Below are 25,334 nucleotides of genomic sequence, written 5' to 3'. Positions count from 1 at the left end.
TTGTCACCCAAGTAAGATAATATAGTCTGACTCTTTTTGCGCTGCTTACTCATGATCCCAGCCAATTATTTGAGTTTTAAACTCTTTGTTAAGGTAAAAGTCTGCTTCCAATGTGAAGAGTGTACTGTCCCAAGCTTCGGGGATTTGTACAGCTGTTTTCAGAGGTACTACTAGGGACCTGTAAATTTTCACTTCTTCCAAGGTGGTATGATAAGGGATGAGGTGTTTTCTCTCCACCACCACAACAACCTCCACTACACCAGCATTCCTCCTAGCCCCAGGACCGCCCCTCAGAACTGTGACCCAGATCCAAGCACAGGTAAAGCAAGAGATTCCTGCCTCAGAACTGGCAAAGAGATCCCTGCAATCCCCCTCTGATCAGTCACTCGATTCCCCCTCAGTCTGTGGGCCAGGAGCTCAGGAAAAAGCCGTGGACCCGGGCCACAGTCGAGACTTGTGGCTGAGACCTAGCTCCTCTCTCACCACAGTCACAGACTTTTCCCACTGACCTTCTAAGTTGTCTTTGGTGTTCACGGATTGAGAAGTCTGGAAACTGCCACAGCTGCCTGCGATTCAGTCTTCTGAGGCCTGCTCCAGGGTCACTGTGGCCTGTGGGCCCACACCGAACTGTGCTCCTCTCCCAGCCTGGCACAATATACCTTTCTGATCAACCATCCAGACTGTCTTTGGCTGGAAATTTGCTTCACTCTGTCTTTTTGTGGGTTCTGCTGCTTTAGAATTTGTTTAGAACCATTTTTTTAGGTATTTGGAGGGCTTTGGGAGAGAGCTCAAGACAGTCACTGCTTTCCCTCAGCCATCTAACTCTTCTATTTATAAACATAGATATATTTAAATCAGAATCAAGACTGGAAGAATCCAAAACAATGGTCAACAATGAAACAGCTGGTGTTACAGTGGATAGAGATTTGAGTCTGGAATAACGGAGACCTAAGTGCAAATCTGGCCTCAGGAACTTACTAGCTATATGATCCTGGGCAAGTAATTTAACCTCTGTTGGCCTCAATTTTCTCAACTGTAGAACTAGGACAATAATGTTGTAGTGAAGATTAAATGATGTAAAATGTATTTTTTTTTAAAAAAAAGCACTTAGCATAGTGACTGGAACATAATAGGTGCTATATAAATGCTAATTCCCTTCCCTTCTCTCCTTAACTCATACTTTTCTCTTGTAAATGTGAGTGGACCCTGTGTGCTGAGTGTGGTAGGACAAAGGATTATAGAGTTAGAGCTGAAAGGGATCTTAGAGGCTTCATTGTCTGATCCCCTTTAATTTAATGAGGAAACTGAGGCCAAAAGGTTTGCATAAGGGAATTTCTTATAGAAACTCAAAAGTCAGATTGGTAATTACTTTTCAATTTATAGTCTGAAAGAGTTGCCTGGGGGACAGGTTAAGTGATTTGCCAATGTCACTAATATCAAATAATAATGGTGAGGATAATAATAGCTAACATTTATATAATACCTATTTTGTGCCAGGCACTGTGCTAAAGAGTTTACAAATCTTATCTCAATTGATTCTCTCAACAACCCTGGGAGGTAGATGTTATTATCCTCATTTTATAAATGAAGAAACTGAGGTTAAGTGACTAGCCCAGGGCCACATAGCTGGTAAGTGTCTGAGACTGGATTTGAACTTAGGTCTTCTTGACTTTGGGCCCCAAACTTTTATCTACTATACCATTAAAAGGTTGTTGCAGGGCTGAAGAAGGGCAAATGTTAACTTAGTTTTAAAACTATTAGCCAGTGGCCTTGAGTTCTATTCCTAGTAAAATTCTAGATGGTATTGTTGAGAGGGATGGTTCATGAGCGTGAGAAAAGGGAAGCAGGAGTCCCAAAGAGATGGCTTCCTCAAGAAAAGGTCATACTGAACCAATGCCATTTCTCTTTTTCACAGGGTAACTAAAGGGCCAGTGTGGTATAGCATCAAGAGTCAGTCTCATACTCAGAAAGCCCTGGGTTCAAATTTCACCTCTGGCACTTGCTGGCTTGGGCCCTAGGCAAGTCCCTTGGCTTCTCAATGCACAGGCAATTTTCTAATACTAAGTGGCAGAACTAAATTACCCTTCTGGTTATATTGTTGTACCTGTAAAGGAAGTTGTTTCACCAGGATTTTCTTATACCAATGAAATCATAGATCTGGACCTAATCTTATCTCCCTTCTCCTTCCCCCTACTCACAGGAACAAAACTAAACAAATCAAAACAAAACCCTAGACTAGTAGATGTGCTACAGACATGGTATACTTAGATTTTAGCAAAACATATGATAAAGTCTCATGCTATACTGGTGGATGGCATGGAAATAGACAAAGGCTCAATGATAGTACAGTTAAGTGAATTTGAATCCAGTTGAAGGAGTGGTCCCAAAGAGTCATTATTAGTCAGATGGAATTGACTTGGAGACTACGGTGGAATGCCCCAAGGATCTGTGCCTCACCCTGTACTTGTTTACATTTTTAAAATCAATGAATAAATATAGATAGAATGCTTGTTAGATCTGTAACTGACAGGAAAGGAAGAGGGATAGCTAATACATTGGATGGCAGAGTCAGAATCTAGAAAGATCTCAGCAGACTAGAACAGTGGGCTGAATTAAAAAATAAAAAATTAAATTTAATATGAATACATAATAAATATAAATATATGAATATGTCTATATTTTGGTTCCAGAAATCAGCTTTCCTTATAGGGGCCAGGATTGTAGCATGGAAATAAAAACACTAGATTGAGAGGCAGAAGGCTTGAATTTAAAACTCAGCACTGCTACTTCATCTTTTTGTGATCTAGAACATCACAAAACTGCTCTTGCCTTACTTTCCTCATCTATAAAATGAAGGGGTTGGACTTGAAAGCTTCTAAGTTCCCATGTAACACTAGATCTATGATCCATTTTATGAAATGCAAAATTGGGTAGATGTGATTAGACAGCAACATGGCTGAGAAAGATGCAGGGACTTTAGTAGACCACATATTCAATATGTTAGTAGTGTGAGCTGGCAGGCAAAAAAGCTGATGCAATCCTCATTTGTGTTGGGAGAGGTGTCCAGAATAAGGGGATTGTTATTTCTGTTATGCTCTGCTCTGGTCAGTGCCCCTCTATACCATGTTTATTTCTAGGCCTCACATTTTAGGAAGAACATAAATATGCTAAAGCCTGTCCAAAAGAGGACTAGCTACGATGGAGAGAAGACTGGAGGACTTGCCATATTGACTTAAGGAACTTTGGGTATTTACCCTAAAGAAGAGATTTGAAATCTTCTATTACCATGTTCCCTCTCTTTGATGGCTTGTCATGTAAAAGAATGACCATGCTTTTTCTGCTTGGCCCCCAGGAGCAATGAGTAGATGCTGTAGAGAAGAGGTGGATCAATCATATGGTGAAAGTTAGAGAAGTGTCCTAGCACCTGTGTAATGTGAAAAGACCTAAAGGAAGGATTCTAGAATACCAGGTGAACCTCCCATAAAAGGTTTAAGAAAGGCCAGGGATAACAGTTGCACAGGATTATACAGTATAAGTGATTTGGGATCTGTACTCCTTAACACTCATAATATTGAGAGTAGAGGTCCATTGAACAAGATCTTAAGGTATATGTATGTGTACATCTATCTATATCTATTGCTAACAATGTGAGCATTCCTAGCAGTGAGATTCCAAGAAGTGAAGGAGAGTTGACTGGATCTCTGGTGATATTTCTGTATTCTTTCAAAGTAAAATTCATAATAACCACCAAGAAGCAGATATTTCTGGAAATATGGATTTTTCTTTCTGGAAACTTATGAATATGAATTAAATTACAGATTAATATATACTCACACATTAGTGTTAAATTCTCAAAGCAAGCCAAAGTCATTAATTTTATTTTTGTACACATTTCTCTTCTTGGGGTTAATTATTTGCTTGTTTAAATAAAATCCTCTGACTTGATCAGAGAAGTTACTTCATGAAAATATTTATTGAGGATGACTTGTGAAAAGTAAAGCTCAGGAAATATAAGAACACATATAAAATGCAATCAACTTTCATTTAACATATACAAGATCATAGGGTTAGGGCTGAAAGTAACAAGGAACTTTTCAATTAAGCAATGTTCCTTGGAAACAGAAGTATAAACAAAAAACACAATTCATTTCCTATTCTTGATATAATGTTTTCAGTTATATCATTATGATATATTGTCTTCAAATACTTCCTATATGTAATTTGCTTTTAATGACTTCCTTATACTGAAAAATCCATATTTTGTTGTTGTGTTTGTCTTTTCTACTTTCTCCTGAGATCTCTCATTTTAATGTACAGGGCCCAAGAACTTTTGCCTTAGGAGTAGAAAATCAGAACAAAAGTTGGGACCCAGGAGGAGATTGTCACTTTCCATAAGTCACATAGGTAGCAAGCAATAGAACTAGGATTTGAACCAAGGTCTCCTTGGATTTTAAATCTCTCTCTCTCTTTTTTTTTTTGAGGCAATCAGGGTTAAGTGATTTGTCCAGGGTTACCCAGCTAGTAAGTATCTGAGGCTGGATTTGAACTCAGGTCCTCCTGATTTCATGGTGAGTGTTGTATCCACTGCACCACCTAGTTGCCCTGTTAAATTTAATACTCTTTATGTTATATAAAGGCAGGGACAGAATCACAACCTTTGTCCTGATTTTCTGCTACTAAGGTAAAAAGTTCCTATGCCCTGTACATCAAAATGAGGCAAAAGGGAGATAAATGTGATCAGAAACAGAAAGACGTAGATCTGGGTTTCTTCACCTTTGAAAGGCCTGGCACCAAAATGAGCTAAGCAATTTCTTGGAGTGCATATTAGCACCATCTGGTTTCTGGAGAGTAAAGAATCAATCAATAAAAAAGTATTTATTAAGCACCTACCATGTAACAATCACTGTGCTAGGCAATGGGGATGCAAATACAATGACTAAAACGATCCCTTCCCTCAAAGAGCTCACATTCTAACTAGGCCATATTGTTAGATGGCCACTCTTCAAATGAGCCATCAGCTTTCCTTGACACTAGTTATTCTACTAGAGTTTATTATAACACATTTAAACTGGAGAAAAAATGTGTTAAACAGGGGTCTCTGGTTGGCCCTTAGAATACAAAGATCAAACATCGTTACTCTTTTGCACGTGTCCAAAGGAGCTGGGTTTGTGGTTTACAAACCAGCATTTCACCTGTTCTCCAGGGTCTTCTCTTATCACATAAGCAATGAAATATTTATTATGGAAGCTAGGTATCAGTGTTGGAATGTGCACTTAGGCTTTATGTGACATCTGTGTCAGATTCAGACTCCCTAGACATTAAGTACATTGGACAGCACCACCAACCGTTTCTCAAAATCTCTTTGCTTCACCTGTAGCTCAGTTTCTATAGCATCATAGTATCTCAAGGGACATTCTGGGTAATGTTATTTGTGTTCTAATTTTTGTTGAAGTTTTCAGAATTACCTTCATACTTGATAGAAAAATAAGACTGCAAAGGAAAGACCTATTTTTTTAGACATCCAGTGACCTCCCACGTTTCTTCTAAAAACTCAGCAGAAAAGCAAATCTGAAATTCTTAAGAATCATAAAATCATAAAATGACCCAACTACAAGGCACTTTAAGGACCGTGTAATCCAGTCCCCTCATTTTATAGGTGATAAAATTAATGCCTAGAGAAGCGGTCACTTGTCAATAGGTATCCAGCTCCTTAGTGGTTGTACAAATACAAGAACTCTTTATTTTTGTACATCCTAGGGCCCTAAGCTGTAATTCATCGCTCAGGACAAATAGTGGCTATGCCCTGTACACTATGAATCAATCTTCCAAGAGGACACTAACTAGGTATAAATGTCTCAGAGCATATATTACAGTGGAGTGCATATCACTCTCCCCTACACTGCTCAGAGGTGCCTGCCACAGAAACAGGGGTAATCTGGAGGCAGGATATGGGGACATCATAGATGTAGATGAATTTTTCCCTCAAAGTGGCTGATATTAGTTCCATCAGGTCATAAATGTCCCCGCCCCGGATCTATTACCTAATGGGAAGGTGGAGTTGGGAGTTTGCACAACCACAGGAAATCAAAGGGTAGAAGGAGGCAGAGAAGGAAGTCTTGGGAGATAATAATTAAGGGAGTGAAAAAAAATTCATACTTACTGTGCCCAGGCCTATAATGGAAGATATAGGTTTTTTAGAACCTGCCAGGTTCACTCTGTGCCGACACAGACATTTATGCCATCGTGAATCATCAGGGTATAACTGTAGTGGAAGTAGCAGTAGTATTGGTAAGGACTCTAATTGTTGTTTCCCAAAAGCATTCCCTGTCAAAAATACTGGTTGTCATTATGATGGGTACTAGACAAAACCAGAATACTTTCTTTGGAGATAGCTAGGAGGGGCAGTGGATGAGAGTGCTGGGCTTGGAGTCAGGAACACCTGAGAGTTTTTTTTTTAATTCTTGCTTCTTCTTTTCCAGGAATTCTAGTTGATTTTGTGCTGTTTTTCTAGGAAGTATTGCTTCTAGATGTTTTGGAGTCATTCTCTTCTTCTGCATGTGTGTCTTGAACATCCATGCCACTCTTATAGCTCATTGTCATATGGTTCCTTTTTTATTTGCCCACTCCTCCGGCCTATTTCCTGACTTTGTACTCGATGTTAGGGATGGGCTCTGTGGCAATTCTGGAGGAAAAGTCTGGACTGGTCCTGTTACTGCTTTCTTGAGGTAGAGTGTTGTGTTAATCCAGGATCTCAGAGACAGGCTAGGGACTTACAAGGTTTCAGTGTTCCCAAAGCATTCTGATCTAGGGGAAAGCATGACCACTATTCTCCTGATCTTAGCTCTACAAGTTCTTAACCTGGCTTCTGTTAAACTGTGCTCTTAACAGTAACCCGGAAAGTCACATTGGTTCAAAATGGTCAAGTTGTGGGCTCCCCTTTGATATGAGTTTCCTGTCTGGGTTATTCCTCTGCATGATGGGCTAGATGCTGGAAGTGAGACCCCACTCTGAACTTGGGGTTCTGAGCCACATAACTGCTGCTGGCTGGCTTCTAAACTTTCTCCCTTTTCAGTACACTGTCTGGATCTCCCTTCTCGGGAAAGGCATACCACTGCTGCATTGCAGTGTCCTGTAGGTCCCCTGTAGGTCCCCTTCTTACTCTACTCAAAATCTATAACCCAGGATTGGAGAATGGGCAACAAAGCCAGCATTTGGCATCTGTCCCAATTGCAGTGCCTGAGTATGGGTTTGAGGATGCCAATATGAATCTGGGACCTCCTTTTGTGTTGGTGCATAGCCTTTCCCTTGGTGCTGGAATTATCCACTCACCACATGCTCCTGCCTTGACCCTGGCCCCAGTGTCAGTAGACTTCTTTGTCTGTTTCCCTATGCTGATCTGGACTGGAAAAAGGATTCACTATGATTTTTTTCTGGATTTCTCCATCATGATTTAGTCTGGTGCATTTTATAGATCAGTTGGGAAGAGATGTGGATAGGAGCTCAGTTGGACTGCTTCCTCTACCCTACCATCTTGGCTCCAGCTCAAATGACAGGTTTTCAAAGAGAAGTTTGGATGCCATCCCTAACTTCCATCGATTAAGATTATGCAGGGCAACTAAATTTTTCCACAAATTATCCTTTAGTACCACTGTCAGAAATAGAATTTTGTCACCATCATTTTTACCCTACATGTCATTTATTGGTATCCCTAGAGGAAAATGCATAGCACATACCTCTCAGAATACATGCCATGGATAGAAGGCATGCCATATAGACACAGACATACCAGGATGGAGAATACTCAGAGATTGCTAACCACCACAGCCATGCTTTCTCATCATTAGAGTCCTAGTGACTTATTTTCTTCTCCTCACACTTGTAGAATCAAAGAATAATGGAACATTAGAACTGAAAAGGAATTGAACCAGGGGTGAGACTAGATGACTACCCATTTCTGTTTAAAAAGATATATGCATATATATATATGTATATACATACATATATATATATATATATATATATATATATATATATATATGCAGTAGGTGGTGCAGTGAATAGAGTACTAGCCTTGGAGTCATGGGGACCTGAGTTCAAATCTGGCCTCAGATACCTAGTAGCTATGTGACCCTGGGCAAGTTACTTAACCCTGTTTCCCTCATTTCCTTGTCTATGAAATGAATTGGAGAAGGAAATGCAAAGTGCTCCAGTATCTTTGCCAGAAATGGGGTCACAAAGAGTCAGATAGGACTAATTGACTAAACAACAGCAAATGCATATATATCAAATGTATGTATGTATCACATACATCTCAGTGTGTATATATGTATATATACATACATATATGTGTGTATATATATTATATACATACATACATACACATATCTTCTTAGGGCTTAGCATCATTATATCTAAGCTTTTTGCCACATGAACACAGGCACACACACACACACACACACACACACACACAAGATTTCTAAAAGAATCAAGGGTAGAACCCATCTGTTAATGCCTCTGTTAAAGTAATGTGTTTGTGAGATAGCTAGTAAATTGCAGAGTTGGGTCTAGAACCCAAGTCTTAATATTCTTAGTCCAGTGCTCATTCCTAGAGACCATGTTGCTTCTCACACTTGCTTGATGTCCACAGTACATTGAAGTCTAGCTTCAAATACAACAGTAAAGTTTGCAATGTGTTAGCTGAAGCATGGATGCAAAGGCCAGGAAACTATCCTGTATAATGCACCTTTCTGAGTATACTAATCTCATGGTGTCTTTGAGAAGCCCAGATCTAACACAGTATTCTTAAAGAAACAAAGTGGCATAGGAGAAAGAGCACTAGCTCAGAAGTTAGAGGAATGAGATTCAGATCTTACCTCCAGCATTTGCTACCAGTGTGTTGTTTCATATGTCCCTTAACTTCTCTGGGACTCATTTTCTTAGACTTTAAAATGAAGGAGTTGGATTAGGAGATCTCTCTGGTGCCTTCCAGTTCTAGATCTATGATCCTATGATTGCCTTTATTGGCCTCTTACACTGGGTCCCTAGTTCTAGCAGGTGAACTTTTGTTTTGTCAGAGCTCAGGACTCTATGCCATTTCCTGGCTGTCTCCTTACAAAGGATGATACCCACTTGGGTATACCACCTTCGGGCTCTCCTTTATGTTAGCCTAAGTAGTTTGGACTTTATTTTGAAAGTATGGAAAGGGAAGACAATCACCTCTACTGAGGTCAGGAAAAGGATTGTTTTAGATTCAGACAAGTTGTGAGATGACAAGTTGAGGAAGCCCCTGTTGAATTCTTCTAATTTCAGTAAAGTAGGAGGTGAATACATTTACTTAGAGTCAAGGGGGAAGGGTAAGAATGAGGTAAATGGAAAAGGTCCAGAACAATCCATGTGGGGAATATAATAGTGAGTCAATAAGAGGACTGCTGAGTAGCTGTGAGAGCCTGGCCAAGTTTAAATAGATGTGCAATTTCTACAAAAAGTTGAGTAGTTTGGGAGAAATATTAGAGAAAAGCGATGAGGGGAGCTATTTAGGGCTAGGGATTTGTATTAAAGTGAGATCAAGAGAAGAAAATCAGGTAGTCAGAGGTAAGTGAAACTTAGAAGTAGGGTAATTGATTGAATGAATTGAGTGGGATCAAGTAATAGGATGTAATAGTGAGGATGAAGAGTAGGTTCATCGGGAGAGATAGCAGAGCAGGTGATTGTGATCAGAGAGGCTAATTTAAGAATTTTTTGAAGTAGAGCAGTTTTAAAACAGTGTGTAAAGCAAAGGTAAATAGGTTCTGAATGATGACATAGGACTCATTTAGAGAGAGACAGCAGACATTAGGACATTAGAGGTCATCTAGTTTAGCACTTTCATTTTTTATAGATGAGGACACTTAGAAAGAAGTCAAGTGACTTTCACAAGGTCACAAGTGTTGTAAACTGCAGAGCTAGGATTTAAACTCAAGTTCTCTGAATCTTAATAGGGAGTTATTTCTACTTTATCATATTATGAAGCAAATGCATAAGCTTTATTGAACAGACTTTTTGACACCTATTTTAGTAATCTAACCTGAGATGGCAGCACAGTATATAACTCAGCAAGGTTACTGGCATCCCTAATTTCATTCTCTGTTGAAATTATTTTCCTCATGTGGACAAAGCATCTTCTAAAAATGTAAATGAATTTCTTTTCCTCTATAAGATCAAGACTTATGTATACTTATGAGCAAGAAAATGGTATTAGCACAGAGGTAGGTCATGGCTGACTGGGTTTATTACCTGGTAAGAAAACATTTGCCTGAAGCCTATATGTTTCCAATTTTATAGCGCCATATGAAATAAATTTTGTTTGTTCTCATAGAAATAACCCATACAACCCTGTCCTTAGGAAGAGCTAATGAGCTGATCAATTGAGTGGTCCTTCTTCCTGAGAACTCCAACTGGGTTCTGTGATTCACTTCTCATTAAGAATATTTCCCATTACTACCTCTTTCCTGTGAAATAGAGGTAGTCAGGGGAGTGTGGTATGAGTGATCAGGGGAGCTCCCATAAACTGCCAAGAAGCTGGGAATGTGTGCTCTGGTTCCTTTGGGAGAGACATATTCACTGATTCAGTGCTGAAAGGCATGCTTAGGGATGATGCAGAAATCATTTCTTGTTCCCTGTTGACCATGTGACTATGTCAAAAATGATTGATGATTGAGTCAGGAAGAGTTTCCCACTCAGTAGACTATAAGGAGAAGTGAAGGGAAGCAACTTTTTCTCCATTTCTTTTGTCAGAGTCTGGTTGCTTGGAATGCAACCCAAAATGAGTGGTAAATTCCTTCTAAGGCCAGGGTTCTTAACCTGGAATTCATACACTTGAAAAAAAATATCTACTATTTCAACATAATTGGTTTCCTCTATAAACCTATCTATTTTGTTTTATGAATTTAAAAACAATCTTCTGAGAAGGGGTCCATTGACTTAACAAGAGTGTCAAAGGAGTACATGACACAAAAAAGGTTAAGAACCCCCAATTGAGGCTGAATTCCTGGACAGAAACAATGGGGTATTCCATAAGTGTTCTAAGAGAAACTTGAGAAGAACTTTGAAAAGGGAATTTTAGCCTTCTAATCAAACTACGGCCTGTGGATGATGTGCTGGTGCTGGCCCCTAAGCTGGCAAGATGGGGTCATCTTGAAGTCAAGTGTTGACTACCAGTGAGAGGGTATATACCCAAGTCCATGGGAGGAGCTCCAATGTATTACATCAGTTGGTTTCCCCTTGTTTAACCCTATTATATAAAATGAGGTAAAGATTACGTATGTATATATAGATATTTATGTATATATGCATATAGACATGGATTGTTTACAATTTTAATTAGAAGGCATTTAATGGATTTTAAAATATTACTGATAGCCCAGAAAATTAAGAACAACTATTCATGTTTGAATAGTCTTGAGGAATTAAATAGGTCTTTTTAATTCCCTTGTCCTTGTACCCAAGCTGAATAGTGATTTCATGTTTCCAAAGAATGGGATTTGAGGTGAGATCTTGTGTGCTCTGGCCAGTGGCCAAGTAATTAAATGTACTGTTTTGATGTAGCTAGGATTAAGGCATGAGGAGGTAACATTAAGTCATTCCTTAGAAACTGAAGCAACTTTTTCCTTAATCACACCAAAACTATTCTAATTCAGACTGAAAATGCTAGTTAGGCAGGAAATTGGATAAAAATACTTTCCTTGGTGGTCTTCATGGAGAATGGGTGATTAATATCATTAGATCATCTCTCTCTTTGTCTATTGATATCAATATCTACTCTATCAATCAATCTATCTATCCTTTCTTAAGGAAGAACTGAAAACCCTGATAATGCCAAGAGATGATTAATTTCATCTTAAATTCAAAATGTTGACATTAAAGACTTGTTATAAGTTATAGGAAAATATGCAATTAATGAAGTCTACAACCTTGTGACTTTGCAATTTAGTTGCTTCATTTCAATAATGTATAATTACATCAGCCAGCTATCAGCCAGCTTGGGGCCACAACCAGCACCTCATCCACAGGCTATAGCTTGATTAGGAGACTACAACTCCTTCTTCAATGTTTTTCTCAGCTTTCCCTTAGAATATTTATTAAATACTCCATTAGTTCTGTGCTGGAATTAGAGTCAATAGAGTCCATATAAGAGATTTTTTATATTTTATCTTAGAGTCAATATTGGAGTTTCTGACCAGGGGGTTGTTTTGGTCAGATTTTGTACTAGAACAGTTATTTTGATAACTGTAAAAGGGTGCTTGGAGAGGGGAAAATAGCTAGAGAATGGGAGATCATTTAGTTGGCTAGCAATAATAGCATCAAGTATTTACATAGTGCTTTAAGGTTTACAAATCACTTTACCTATGTTATCTCATTTGGTCCCACAACAACCTTCTGAGGTAGGTGATATTTCATTTACTATTACATTTTGTATCTCTTTCAAATACTCTTCCAAGCACTCTTGGAAGTAGTCTAGTGCTCAGGTACTTGGACTTATAGATTTATTCTTTTCTGTTGGACTTCTCTCAGTTCATAGTATTTTTTTTTTGTTGCGTTCAGCATTTTCTTCTGTTACTTATTGTCAGCATCAGTCTTTGAAAGATTGGCACTTTATGCTTAGGTTAGATTGTGCTCTCTTCCATACTCTTGGATAGTGTGGGCAGGCCCTGCCTGGTTCTGAACAAGGCCCTGGACTCTAAAGGAATTACTGGGTTTTGACTCAGCCCTCTGGTGACTCAACTTATGTTTAGGTCTCATCCTTTTCTCACTTTTCTTCTCTTTGGAAGCTTCCAAACCCTTAGTTATCTCTGTCCCTTGCTGTGACCCTGACAGTCCTCCAGTTGCTGTCAATTTCTCTATTAATAGGTGTTTTGAAAAGCCTAAGCCTTTTGCCTCTCAGGGACTCCTTTTTCCTTTTTCCTACTATGGGTCAGACATTAGCAGAATATTACACTAGTTAGTTGCTGGCCTGACTGTATCTTGGCCCTGCATATTTCTGTGGCTCTGGTGGGAAGCTCAGGACAGAGGTGAGAGCTAGATATATAACTTGGAGTTTCATTTGCATGGATATGATAATTGAACCCATAGAAGCAAATGACATCATCAGGACACTGATTGTCAGTGGAGAAGAGAAGATGGCCCAGATAAAGACCTCTAGATTATAATCAGTCATAGGCAGTAAGATGAGTAGACAATGCTCCAGGACAGGAGACCAAGAAAGAATGGTCAGACAGATAAGAGGAGGACTGTAAGATAATAATGTCATAAAAACCCAGGGGGGAGTAAAAAGTGATGAATATGAAGAACTCAGAGAAGTTTAGGAAGACATGAACTGATGCAGAACGTAGAAGAAGTAGGAAAAAATAAAGACTATGACTATACTATAACTTTATAGAAAAAACCTCTGAATTCTATAATTATACTGATCAATCATGGCTCTGTAGAAGAGATGAGAAAATGTACCTACCCTTTTTGCAGAACTGGGTGACAATGTCTAAGAAACATTGTATATTCTTTCAAACTCAGTTGAAGTATTGTCAGTTTGCTTTTTTTCCTCTTTTTCATTCTTTGTTACAAGGGATATGTCACTGGGAAAGGGAGGATTGAGGGCTATATTCTGAAATAAAGATAATATAAAAACAAGAGGCATCAATTTTTTTTAATTTAAAAATTATTATCAACAGGTCAAATGTTGTAGGAAGGCCAAGAAGTATGAGAAATGAAAAAAAAGTTCATTGGATTTGGCAACTCAGAGACCGTAGATTGGGTTTCATCTACAAAGAGATAACTGAATCTATAGGAACTGATTACATTAATAAGATAGTGATTGTTGAGAGAAAATAGAAAATTGAACAAGACATTCTTTCCATGGAGAAAGCAATTTCATTTTAGTGGTAGAGTCAGAGGTCAGATTACAAAGAGATGGGGAAGAGTGGGGATTGAGAAAGTAGAGGAAGCTTGTATAGACAACGTTTTTCTAGATTTTTCTATCAAGGAAGAGAGAGACAAAGTATAAATAGTTCCTTGAGTGCTGTGGGAAAAACAAAGAAGTACAAAGATACAGTCTGTGACTTCAGTAAGCTTATGTTTTAATTGTAGAGACAAGCTATATTTACACATAAAAATAAAATGAATGATATGAGGAAATGAAGGTTAAATGGCATTGATCTAGGTCTCAAAAGAGGGTAAAATCTTGACAGATGGATATGTAGAGGAAAAGTAGTATAATCAGGAGACAGATGTAGTAGAGTGTATATTTAGGGGTTGAGGACAGGAAGAAAAAGAAACATTATGACATGAAAGGAGAAAAGGTTAAAGTAAGAGAGTTAATCAATAGGCTTGGAGTGAAATGCCCCAAAACAAATACTATCAAGTTGAATTTTGGTATGATGTGGACACTGAGAATCAGCATCTTCTACCAACTAACTGTGTGACCTTGGGCAAGTCACTAAACCCTCCAGGACCTTAATTATTTAGTTAATAAAATTGGAGGAGGAGATTAGCCAAGGTGATCTGTAAGACCCCTTGGCTCTTTCACATTCTAGAATTCTACTGTTCATTCCATTGTACCTTTCAAGTGGAATTTACAATCTTTCCCACACTTTTTTGCTTCCTGATTTCACCTTTCCATCTTTCAATCAAATAATAAAGGGGAGACCCTTCTTGAGATTTGGATTCTCCCACTATTGGCCTAAAATAACACAAACATGTATGTGTGTGAGTGTGTGTGTGTGTGTGTGTGTGTGTGTGTGTGTATCTTCTGTAACTTTCATATGGAACAAATGAAAATTACTTTTGTCCAGGGAATAACTATTTCCTTTTTCAGCATAAATTATGATAAAGCCTATAGAGCAACTCATGCAATCATCAAATATTTTCTTTAATTTTCTTCTGAGAGTAAAAATCGGAGAAAGTGATGACAATTTCATTGAATTAGGTAGATTGGCAGCCTGGGGCATCTCTGATGTGGATAAGCTCCCTGATATAGCTAATGACCTTCAGTCCCCTTTGTGTTGCTCTTTCTAAAAGTTCTTTTGATAAGTGTGAGGAACTGAATGACTTTAGATTTTACAACATGATAATCATAACCTGATAACTTTTTAATGCTCACACTTAAATTCCTAAATGTCATTGAAATCTAAGAGATTAATAGACATTAGGTTAGGTCTAGGGCCTGCTGTCTTTTCTATGACTTTGATTTCAAATGGACAGAAAGAAACAGGATTGCAATAGACCATTGGATGGTGAGAAGAAATCCTTCTGCACCTTTTTAGCAGAAAAGAATAAAGATAAATGCATTTAGAAAGAGGAAATTTCAAATGCTAGAGTACTATGTGTGTGTTTGTGTGTCTATGTATTTGCCCTTGTCAATACATTGAATTTTGCAAAAACATATCAGAAGGTTCTGTAGGATCATAGTGTCATTGATTTATAGCTGGAAGGTTATCTAGTCCAAATTCTTCATTGTATAGATGAGAAAACTGAGGCCCAAAGAATTAAAAAGAATTTCATTGTGGGTTAATGGCAAGAGGGGGTTCAGAGCTGTTAGTTCTAGTCTCATCTTTGCTTCTAACTAACTACAGGACTTTTGCCTGTCGCTTACCTAAAACCCTTTTCTGTGCCTCAGTTTTTTCACCTGAAAAATGAGATTATATATCATAATCTCTGATCTCCTTGCCCACTCTAAAATTGTCTAATTTCATATCTGACACTTTAACTAAGGGTTCAGAATTACCATACTATATTTTCAAGGGATTTGTACTGGGCTCTTTTCAAAGAATCATAGGAATACTTTGTAACTTTGAGATAAATTACAAAATGGATGGCACTCTGGGCAGATTGCTGATGAGGAGCTCAGTGTACACAGATTAGAAAACTAGTAACTCAGCCTTAGGTACCTAAGCACTATGATAATGAAAACTGTTAAATTGAACATGTGTAGCTGCGTATATAGAGAGTTATACTTCATTTCAGAATATATGGAGCTGAGCCAATCAAAAATCACTGTAGAATATGGCTCTATAGTTACATTGTAAACTCACTAGCAAGGAACAGATCCTATGTCATAGTTTGTAGAATCATAACTCACAAAAAGAGGTGCTAAAATATTTTTGTACAAACAGGTCCTTTTCCTTTTTCATTGATCTCTTGGGATACAGACCTAGAAGGGGTATTGCTGGGTCAAAGGGTATGCACAGTTTTATAGCCCTTTGGGCATAGTTACAAATTGCTTTCCAGAATGGTTGGATCAGTCCACAACTCCAACGACAGTGTATTAGTGTCCCAATTTTTCCACATCACCTCCAACATCTTCCATTTCTGTCATATTAGCCAATCTGATAAATGTGAGGTGGTACTTCAGAGTTGTTTTAATTTGCATTTCTCTAATCAACAGTGATTTAGAGCATTTTTCATACTACTATAGCCTTTATCATGCCCATTTTTGTATGAAACTTTGCTTTGATTTCTCTAATTTTCTTGAAGAGATCTCTTGTCTTTCCCATTCTATTGTTTTAATCTATTTCTTCGCATTGCTCATTTAAGAAAACTTTCTCATCTCTCCTTGTTGTTCCCTGGAATTCTGCATTCAGTTCAGTATATCTTTCCTTTTCTCCTTTCCCTTTAGCTTCCCTTTTTTCTTCAGCTATTTGTAAAGCTTCATCTGACAGTCATTTTGCTTTCTTGTTTCTTTTTCTTTTGAATCTTTTGTTGTTGTTGTTGCTGACTCCTATACGACATTGGGAACCTGTGTTCTTCAGGCACTCTACCCACCAGGTGTAATCCCTTAAATCTATTTATCATTTCCACTTCATATTCATAAAGGATGTTATTTATACCACACTTATATGGTCTGATGGTTTCCCCTACTTTCTTCAATTAATGTATGAATTTTGCAATAAGAAACTCAAAATCTGAGCCACAGATCCAGGTCTTGTTTTAGGTGACTGTATAGAGATATCAAGAGAATGTTTCATGTAGAAGGGGCATGATAAGAGACAAAAATGGTAGGGACTTTACATAAATAGAAGATATTAAGAAGAAGTGGCAAAAATATACAGAACTAGACAAGAAAGATTTATTAGCATCACCAATAATTATGATAGTATAGTTACTGATCTAAAGCCAGACATCTTGAAGAATGAAGTCAAGTGGGCCTTGGGAAGCATTCTAACAATAATGCTAGTGCAAGTGACAAAACTCTACCTGAGCAATTTAAAATCCTAAAAGATGATACTGTTGAAGTACTGTACACCATATCAAATTTGGGAAACTCAAAAGCGGCCACTGTTTTGGAAAAGATCAACTTACGTCCCAGTGCTAAAGAAGGACAATGCCAAAGAATAATCAAATTGCTGAACAACTGTACCTATTTCAAGGGTATGCTTAAGATTCTACAGGCTAGTCTTCTACAATATGTGAACTGAGAATTACTAGAAGTACAAGCTGATTTTCAAAGAAGCAGAAGAACTAGAGACCAAATTGCCAACATTCACTGAATCATGCAGAAAGCAAGGAAGTTCCCAAAAAATCTACTTTTGCTTCATTGACTAAACTGAAGCCTTTGACTATGTGGATTACAACAAAATGTGGCAATCCTTAAAAAGATGGGAATATTATCTTACTTATCTCCTTAGGAACATGAATGTGGGCCAAGAAACAACAGTTAAAACTGAACATGGAACAACTGATTGGTTTAAAATTGAAAAAGGAGTACAATAAGGCTGTATATTGTGATCTTATTTATTTAACTTTCATGTAGAATATATTCATCATACAAAATATCAGGTAGGATGAATCAAAAGCCAGAATAAAGATTACCAGGAGAATGCAGACAATACCACTATGATGGCAAAAAGTGAAGAATTAAGAAGCCTCTTGATGAGGATGAAAAAAGAGAGTATAAAATCTGGCTTAAACCTTAAAAAAAAACAACTAAGATCTTGGCAACTGGTCCCCTCTCTTCCTGGCAAATAGAGGGAGGAGAAATGGAAGCAGTATCAGATTTTATATTCTTAGGCTCAAAGATCACTGCAGATGGTAACTGCAGCCTTGAAATTAAAAAAAAAGTCTTGCTTCTTGGAATAAAGACTATGGCAAATCTAGAAAGGATACTAAAAAGCAGAGACGTTACCTTGCCAACAAAGGTCCATATAGTCAGAGCTTTGGCTTTTACAGTAGCAATGTGTGGTTGTGAGAGTTAGACTTATAAGGAAAGCTGAGCACTGCAGAATCAGTGCTTTCAAGTTGCAGTGCTGGAGAATGCTTTTGAGAATCCCTTGGATGCAAGGAGATCAAATTGGTCAATACTTAAAGAAATTAATTCAGACTATTTACTGTAAGAACAAATATTGAAGCTGAAGTTTAAATACCTTGACCACATGGGGAGAAGACAGGACTCATTGGAAAAGGCCCTGGTGTTGAGAAAGATTAAAGGCAAAAGGAAAAGGGAATGGCAGAGGATGAGATGGATAGCGCCACAGAAGCACTGAATCGAAACTTGGACAGACTTCAGGAGATAGTGGCTTGCTGTGCTATGGTCCATAGGCTCATGAACAATCAGACATGACTAAATGACTGATCAACAACAACAAAATAGATAACTTTGATTTCCTCTGAAAACTGTCTGTTCATATCTTCTGACCAGTTATCAACTGAAGAATGACTTGTTTTCTTATAAATTTGACTCAGTTCTCTATATATTTGAGAAATGAAGCCTTTGTCAGAGAAATTTGCTATAATTTTTCCCCCAGTTTCCTGCTTTCCTTCTAATCTTGGATATATTGGTTTTGTTTGGGCAAAAACTGTTTAATCAAAAGTATCAGTTTTATATCTTGTAATGCTCTCTCTCTCTTGTTTGGTCCTAGATTCTTCCCTTATCCATAAAACTTAGAGGTAAAATATTCCATGCTCATCTAATTTGCTTATCATATCACCCTTTGTGTCTAATTCATGTATCCATTTTGTTCTTATGCTAGTATATAGTATGTAACTCTTCCCTTTTATAGATGAAGAAAGTGGAATACAGCAAGGTTGAATGACTTGCCCAAAGTCACAGAGAGAAGAGCATCAGACTTGGTTCTTATGATTCCGATTGACAAAGTGGCATGGTGCACCAGAAAATAGATGAGCTTGGAACCACAGGACCCAAAACTGTGTTATAACACAAGTCGCCCATGTGATCATGGACAAATCATTTTAACTTCTTCATTTCCTCATCTTTATAATAGGAAGGTTGGACTTCCTTCAAGACAGCTCAAATCCCACCTTTGGTTGGAGGACTTTCCTGGTCCTCCCAGATACTCATACTTTCTCCTTTCAGATTACCCTCCAGTTGCATGTTCCTAGTTATTTACATGCTATCTCCCCATTTATAATGTATGGTCCTTGAGGGCAGGGACTGTTTTTGTCTTTCTTTGTATCCCTGGTACTTAACAGTGTCTGGCACCTTGTAAGTACTTGGTAAATGTTTGGCTGACTGCCTAAACAGACGACTTGTAAGGTTTTCCCCCCAGTTCTATGATCTATCCTATGATCCATGTTCAGCACTATTTTCATTGTGTTACACAGTCCTTGCAATTATTATTTTATTATTTAATGACTTGAATAGAATTTTAGAAAAATTAGATATAGTAGAGAAAGCTAGGTGGTTCAGTGGATAAAATGCTGGGCCTGGAAGCAGAAAGATGTGAGTTCAACTCCAGACTCACATACTTACTATCTGTGTGACCCTGAGCAGGTTACATAACTTCTATCTACCTCAGTTTCCTTAACTATAAAATGGAGATGATAATAAAAGCACCTACCTGATAGGGTAGTTGTGAAAATCAAATGAGATAACATTTATAAAATGCTTAGCACAGTGCCTAGCACATAGTAGGCACTTAAATGCTTATTCTTTTCCTTTCTCCCTAATAAACCTATGGAGAATACTATTTAATGCCAAGGATTTGCTTGATCTGCTGGATGATACAGTTTTCCCAGGTCCACTTCTTCTTAGTCTGATACCTGTTACTTAGAGGGAATTGGTTCAGTCATACTCTGATTGGATTAAAGAATAAAAATAGTAAATCCTTATTGTTCATTTTCTCCTTAATTTGGCTTATAAGATAAATGAATAAGCCCTTAATATTTGTTTCTTTAAATATGTACCTCCTCTGTGAAGGTGCCTTTCTTAGGGTATGCTGATTTACCTAACTGTAACTGAGCCTAGACCAGGAAACAGCTGGAAACCTTAGGCAGCTGGGTGGCACAGGGTATCAGGCTTGAAGACAGGAAGACTTTACTTTAAATAAATTCAAATTCAATGTATACAATGAGTGAGCATGAGATCTTCCTGACACCTCAAATAGATCTTTAGAGAGAAAAGTCTAAATGTATGGAACCAAATCTCCAGATAATGACTTAGAGTCAACCTTTATAAAATAAATAACATGGTAACTTGACTATGCCATCTTTGGCCTGGTTATATGAGGCCCAGTTGTCAAAGATATTAGATGCTGGAGATTTATTTATTTTCACTGAATTATTTAGACCAAGACTGTTTTAATGGGCTGTTCTTTGAGATCTGAACCATCAAATACTTAATCAGTCCCACTCTCTTTCAGACCAAGAGTTGTTTTGCAAGGAAATGGAGATCATTGAGCTGGGTGTCATTATGGGGGACTTCATTTTGTAAGCAGCTAAGTGAGGATGGGATTAAGGATAACAAGGAGATAAAGAAGGGGTTGCCAGATAATTTCCTCTCTGCAGGAAATTATCTGGCAACTTCTTAAATTCTAAAGATGAAGAATAAGTAATAGTCCAACACAGAAGGCAGCTTGGAGAGAGCATTGGGTATGGAGCCAGAGCATGTCAGGTTAATAAACCTTTTTTTTTTTTTTTTTTTTTTTTTGCTTCAAGTCTCACTATCTGTAAATCAGGTCTCACTCTCTGTAAATGTTGGGTTTGAATTAGATGACCTTTAATGTTTCATCTAATTCTAAGCTATGAAATAAGACATGTTAGGCATGGATAAAGCTATTCTAATCAGCTGTGATGTTAGAAGCCAAGCATATTTGGATTCTGTCACTTTAGTCCCTAGTTTATTATGGGATAAAGTAGGAAGGGCTACATTCTTTAAGATGAAGTTGGTCTGAGTGACTTGACCTAAAAAAAAATAGAGAAGGTCACACTGGAAGTGACAGACTTTTAAAGGTAATAGAATAGAATTGATTTTCTATATCTCCTAGAGAAGAAGATTCTAAAAGCCAGTATTTTTACTTGATATTTTAAAATGATAAACTTTGACCACACTGGAGACAAATCCAATCAACTTAAAAATCACCTGTTGAAAAAAAATGGGAAAATCACCAGGATAGAAAGAATAATTATAGGTCTTCCTTATCACTAATATATCTTTATTGATTGAACTCCCCACTTACAATCTAGGTCTGCATGACCTTGGGCAAGTCAGGTGACTATTCTAGGTTTCCAATTCCTCAGTCGTAAAATGAATTAGTTTGAATAGCTGACTTCTGAGGTGTCTTCCATCTCTAAATCTATATTCCTAACATCCTCTCTGGTCTGTGCACACACTGATGGAATTGTCCTTAATAAAAACATGAAGTAGGTAATAGACTATCACCGTTTTCTACAGAATACACACATATAGTCAAACAAATAATGGGCTAATGTGGAGAATATAAAAACCTTTTAAAATCCATTATTTTTCTATTTCAAAAAAGTGCTGACTTGGTAGAGGAAAATGCAGAACTAGGAGATTCTTCTAACACAATCTCCTTTACATATGTAATCATGCAAGATTCTATGAACTATGAAATGTTGGATTTGCTAAATGTTTCCTTTCTTTAAACATTCAACAGGCATTATGGTGAGGAAACTAGGTGGCACAGTGGTTAGATCACTAGATCTGAAACCTGGAAAGCATGGTTTCAAATCCAGCGTCATATACTTACTAGGTGTGTGACCCTAGGCAAGTCACTTAACCTCAGTTTCCTCCTCTGCAAAGTAAGCGTAATAATAGTACCTATTTCCCAAGGCTGTCATGAGAATAAAATGAAATACTCTTTGTAAGTGCTTTGTGTATCCTTAAAGCACTATAGAAATGCTAGCTATTATTATTAAACATAAGAGCAGGTTGGTGCACGGTAGATAGAGTGCTGGGCCTGGAGTTGGGAAGATTCATTTTCCTGAGTTCAAATCTGGCCTAAGACACTTACTAGTGGTACAACCCTGGGCGAGTCGCTTAACCCTGTTTGCCTCAGTTTCCTCATTTGTAAAGTGAGCTGGGGAAGGAAGTGGCATACCACTCTAGTATCTCTACCAAGAAAACGTCAAATGGGGTCACAAACAGTCAGATATGACTGAAAGGATGAAACAACAATTATTAATCACCTGCTGCATGCCATGTGCTATGCTAGCTACTGAGATACTAAGGATGCTTTGACAAAAAGAAAATAGCATCTGCTCTTTAGGTGTTTATTTTCTATTGAAGGGGAAACAACATATTCATTTGCACAGAAAGTTATATACAAAATAATTTCTTGGGGAAGGGAGGACAGAAGAAACGGGAGAAATCATGATAAATTTCCTGTTAGAGATGACACTTTAGCTGAGCTTTGAAAGAAGCTAGGGATTCTCTGAGGTAAAGGTAAGAGTGGAGTGCATTCTAGACATGAAGTTAGCAGAGACATTTTGTGCGAAGTGCAGAGACCCAGAGATGGACGGCTGTGTACAGGGAACAGTAAATAGACCAGTTTGGTTGGTACGTACATTACATCAAGCAAGGCATAAACCAAGGAGACGTGCTTCCTTAGAGTAGTTGCCAATGTCATGGAGGATTCCTATACAAAATCCAAATGGGATTCCAAAATTTTATATCCCTTCAATTCAACAAACAACTATTAAGCTCTTCCATGCATTAGGCACTGTGATAAATGCTGGAGATTTGAAGACAAAAACAAAATAATGTCAAGAAGATTACACTCTACTTGGGGAAGAAAATGTGTTCAAATACAAGTAAGTTAAAAAAAAGATGTAGAAAGTTAAAACAAATTAATTTCAAGGGATAGGAGAAGAAAAATTCCTCATGTAAGAGGTAGCATGAATGCCTTGAAGGATATTCAGGATTCCAAAAGGTCAAGATAAGGAGGGACAATGTTCTAGGCATGGTCTGTTTATACATTCTATTGCAAAGATCTGGCAGTGAGAGATCAAATATCATACAGGGGGAGCTGCATACAACCCAATTTGACTAGAACTCCAGGTATATAAGGGAGAGTAATATGAAATAAATTTAGAAAGGTAGACTGCAGCCAAATTTTAATGGACTTTAAATTCCAGTGAGAAGGTTTATATTTAATCTTAAGGACAATTAACATAAGTTTTTTTTTAAAAAAAATCATCCAGGAATCACAATATCTCAGAATTGAAAGGGACTTTACAAAGATTCCTAAGATCAGACTGACAGGTAGGGAGAGAGAGAACAAGTGGATGATGAGTGTATTGGGCGGTTGTGCATTTAATATTAAAACAATAAGAGGAAGACCCCCAAGGTGTGTGGTGAATTCTTTATGGAAGATTTATGGAAAGATGAGTTTTAAAATATGAGAAAGCATGGGGTGGGGACAAGACTGGAGGTTTCAATCTCTGCTGGTAGAGATTTACACACAGAAAATATTGCAGATGTAAATATCAAAGCCCTAGCCATTTATGACTTTGACTTTCTGGAGATTTTTGTGAGAGGAAATGAATATAGTTTTGTAGATATTATGAGATAGGAAAAGGGAAAGAAAACTGCAATTTATTTTGTGCTGAAGGGAAATAGAAAAGTTATAAGGAAAAAAGTATTTCTTTTTAAAAGCCTGTTATGTTCACAAAGATATACCTCAAATCACAATTTCTTATCTGAAAAATTAAAGCAATGGGCAAAATCAGGTGGGTAAGGCAACAGGTACCACCCTCTCCGTTAGCAGATCTCAAAGTTGTTAGGTAGGCAAGAAGAGGCCCATTTTTGGGATCAGTCAAATAGAATATCTTAATGAAATTAGAAAAATGAGAGGTAATTTTGGAGGGCAGAGACCTTGGACAAATAAGTTAACCTTTTCTGGGGTTCAATTTCCTTGTCTATATGATAAGGACATTAGGCAAGATGACATTTAACACATCTTCAAGAGCTAATTTCTGATCTTTTGTGAAGGTTCAGCCTCTTCTACTCCTATGATTAAGAGGCCCATCAAAACAGAGCTGAGTCTAGGGAAGCAATTGAGAAAGGAAGGGAGAAATGGAAGTAAAGAAGAGTATAAATGGCAACCACTTTGCAAGGGAAGAGTGTGGAGGGAGAGGGGAGGAGAGAACTGACTAGGAGGGTAAGAGAAATGATGGAGGTAGTCAGTAGAAATGAAAGACTAGAGCAGTGACTTAGAGAGGGCCAACAGTGCCCCCTGGGGATGAAGGTGAAAAAAGAGATTTGTTTTTTTTAAAGGATAAAGCAAACATATACAAGAATTTTCCAAACCTTCCGAAACTCTATGACCAATGATTTTCAAACTCAACAGAAGTTTATTAAATACTAGTTATGTTCAAGGCCCCGTAGTAGCTCCTAGGAATACAAAGGTGAAATCAGATGTTAAAAGAACAAATCTTAAACAAGTCCTTATAAAACAATCTGGGTAGAACAGTGAGGGCACTGGAAATTATTTACTAATATAACCCAAAGCCATTTTGGAGATAATATCTTATATTTTCATATTTTATAGGTTTCAACTTAATTTTCCAAGGAACCATGTGAATAGAGGAATATTTGACTTAGAGTTAAAAGATTCAGAAACCTGGGTTCAAAGCCTGGCTCCATCATTTAATAGTTGCATGTCTTTCAGCAGAATTACTTCCTCTCTCTGATTCTGTTTTTTCAACTATAAAATGAAGGAATTGGACTAGATGATATCTAAAGTCCTTTTCCAACTCTAATACTAATAATACTAATACTAATTCATTTGTAATACTAATTCATTTGATTCTCGCAACCATCTTATGACATAAGCAGGGCAGGTATTATCCTACTTTTACAGGTAAGAAACCTGAGCCTCTGAGCTCTTAAGTGGTGTGGGTAAAGGAAAAAGTTCTAGACTACGAGTCCAAAAACTTCAATTCTGTTTCTACATTTGCTACTGACTCCTCCTATCATTTTGGAGACAACACAGGTCTACTGGACCTCTTTGTTTATTCAATGAAGGAGTCAGACTAGGCATTTTTTAGGATCCCTTCTCTGACTCACTGATTCATATCACTAGTTAGTGGCAAGACTGTTGCTAGAG

General features: G+C 37.6%; 1 protein-coding gene across 1 annotated transcript in view; it reads left to right on the top strand.

Annotated features, from left to right (window-relative positions):
* The window catches only part of GPR158 (G protein-coupled receptor 158), a 413,352-nt gene that overhangs the window by 348,085 nt on the left and 39,933 nt on the right, over positions 1-25,334 (top strand). The gene's annotated exons all lie outside the window — the stretch shown is intronic.

Source organism: Vombatus ursinus, unplaced genomic scaffold (assembly GCF_900497805.2).
Source record: "Vombatus ursinus unplaced genomic scaffold, bare-nosed wombat genome assembly UNPS02014861.1, whole genome shotgun sequence".
Lineage (NCBI taxonomy): Eukaryota > Metazoa > Chordata > Mammalia > Diprotodontia > Vombatidae > Vombatus > Vombatus ursinus.
Note: the sequence above shows the minus strand (reverse complement) of the source record. Positions and strands in the feature narration are given on the sequence as shown.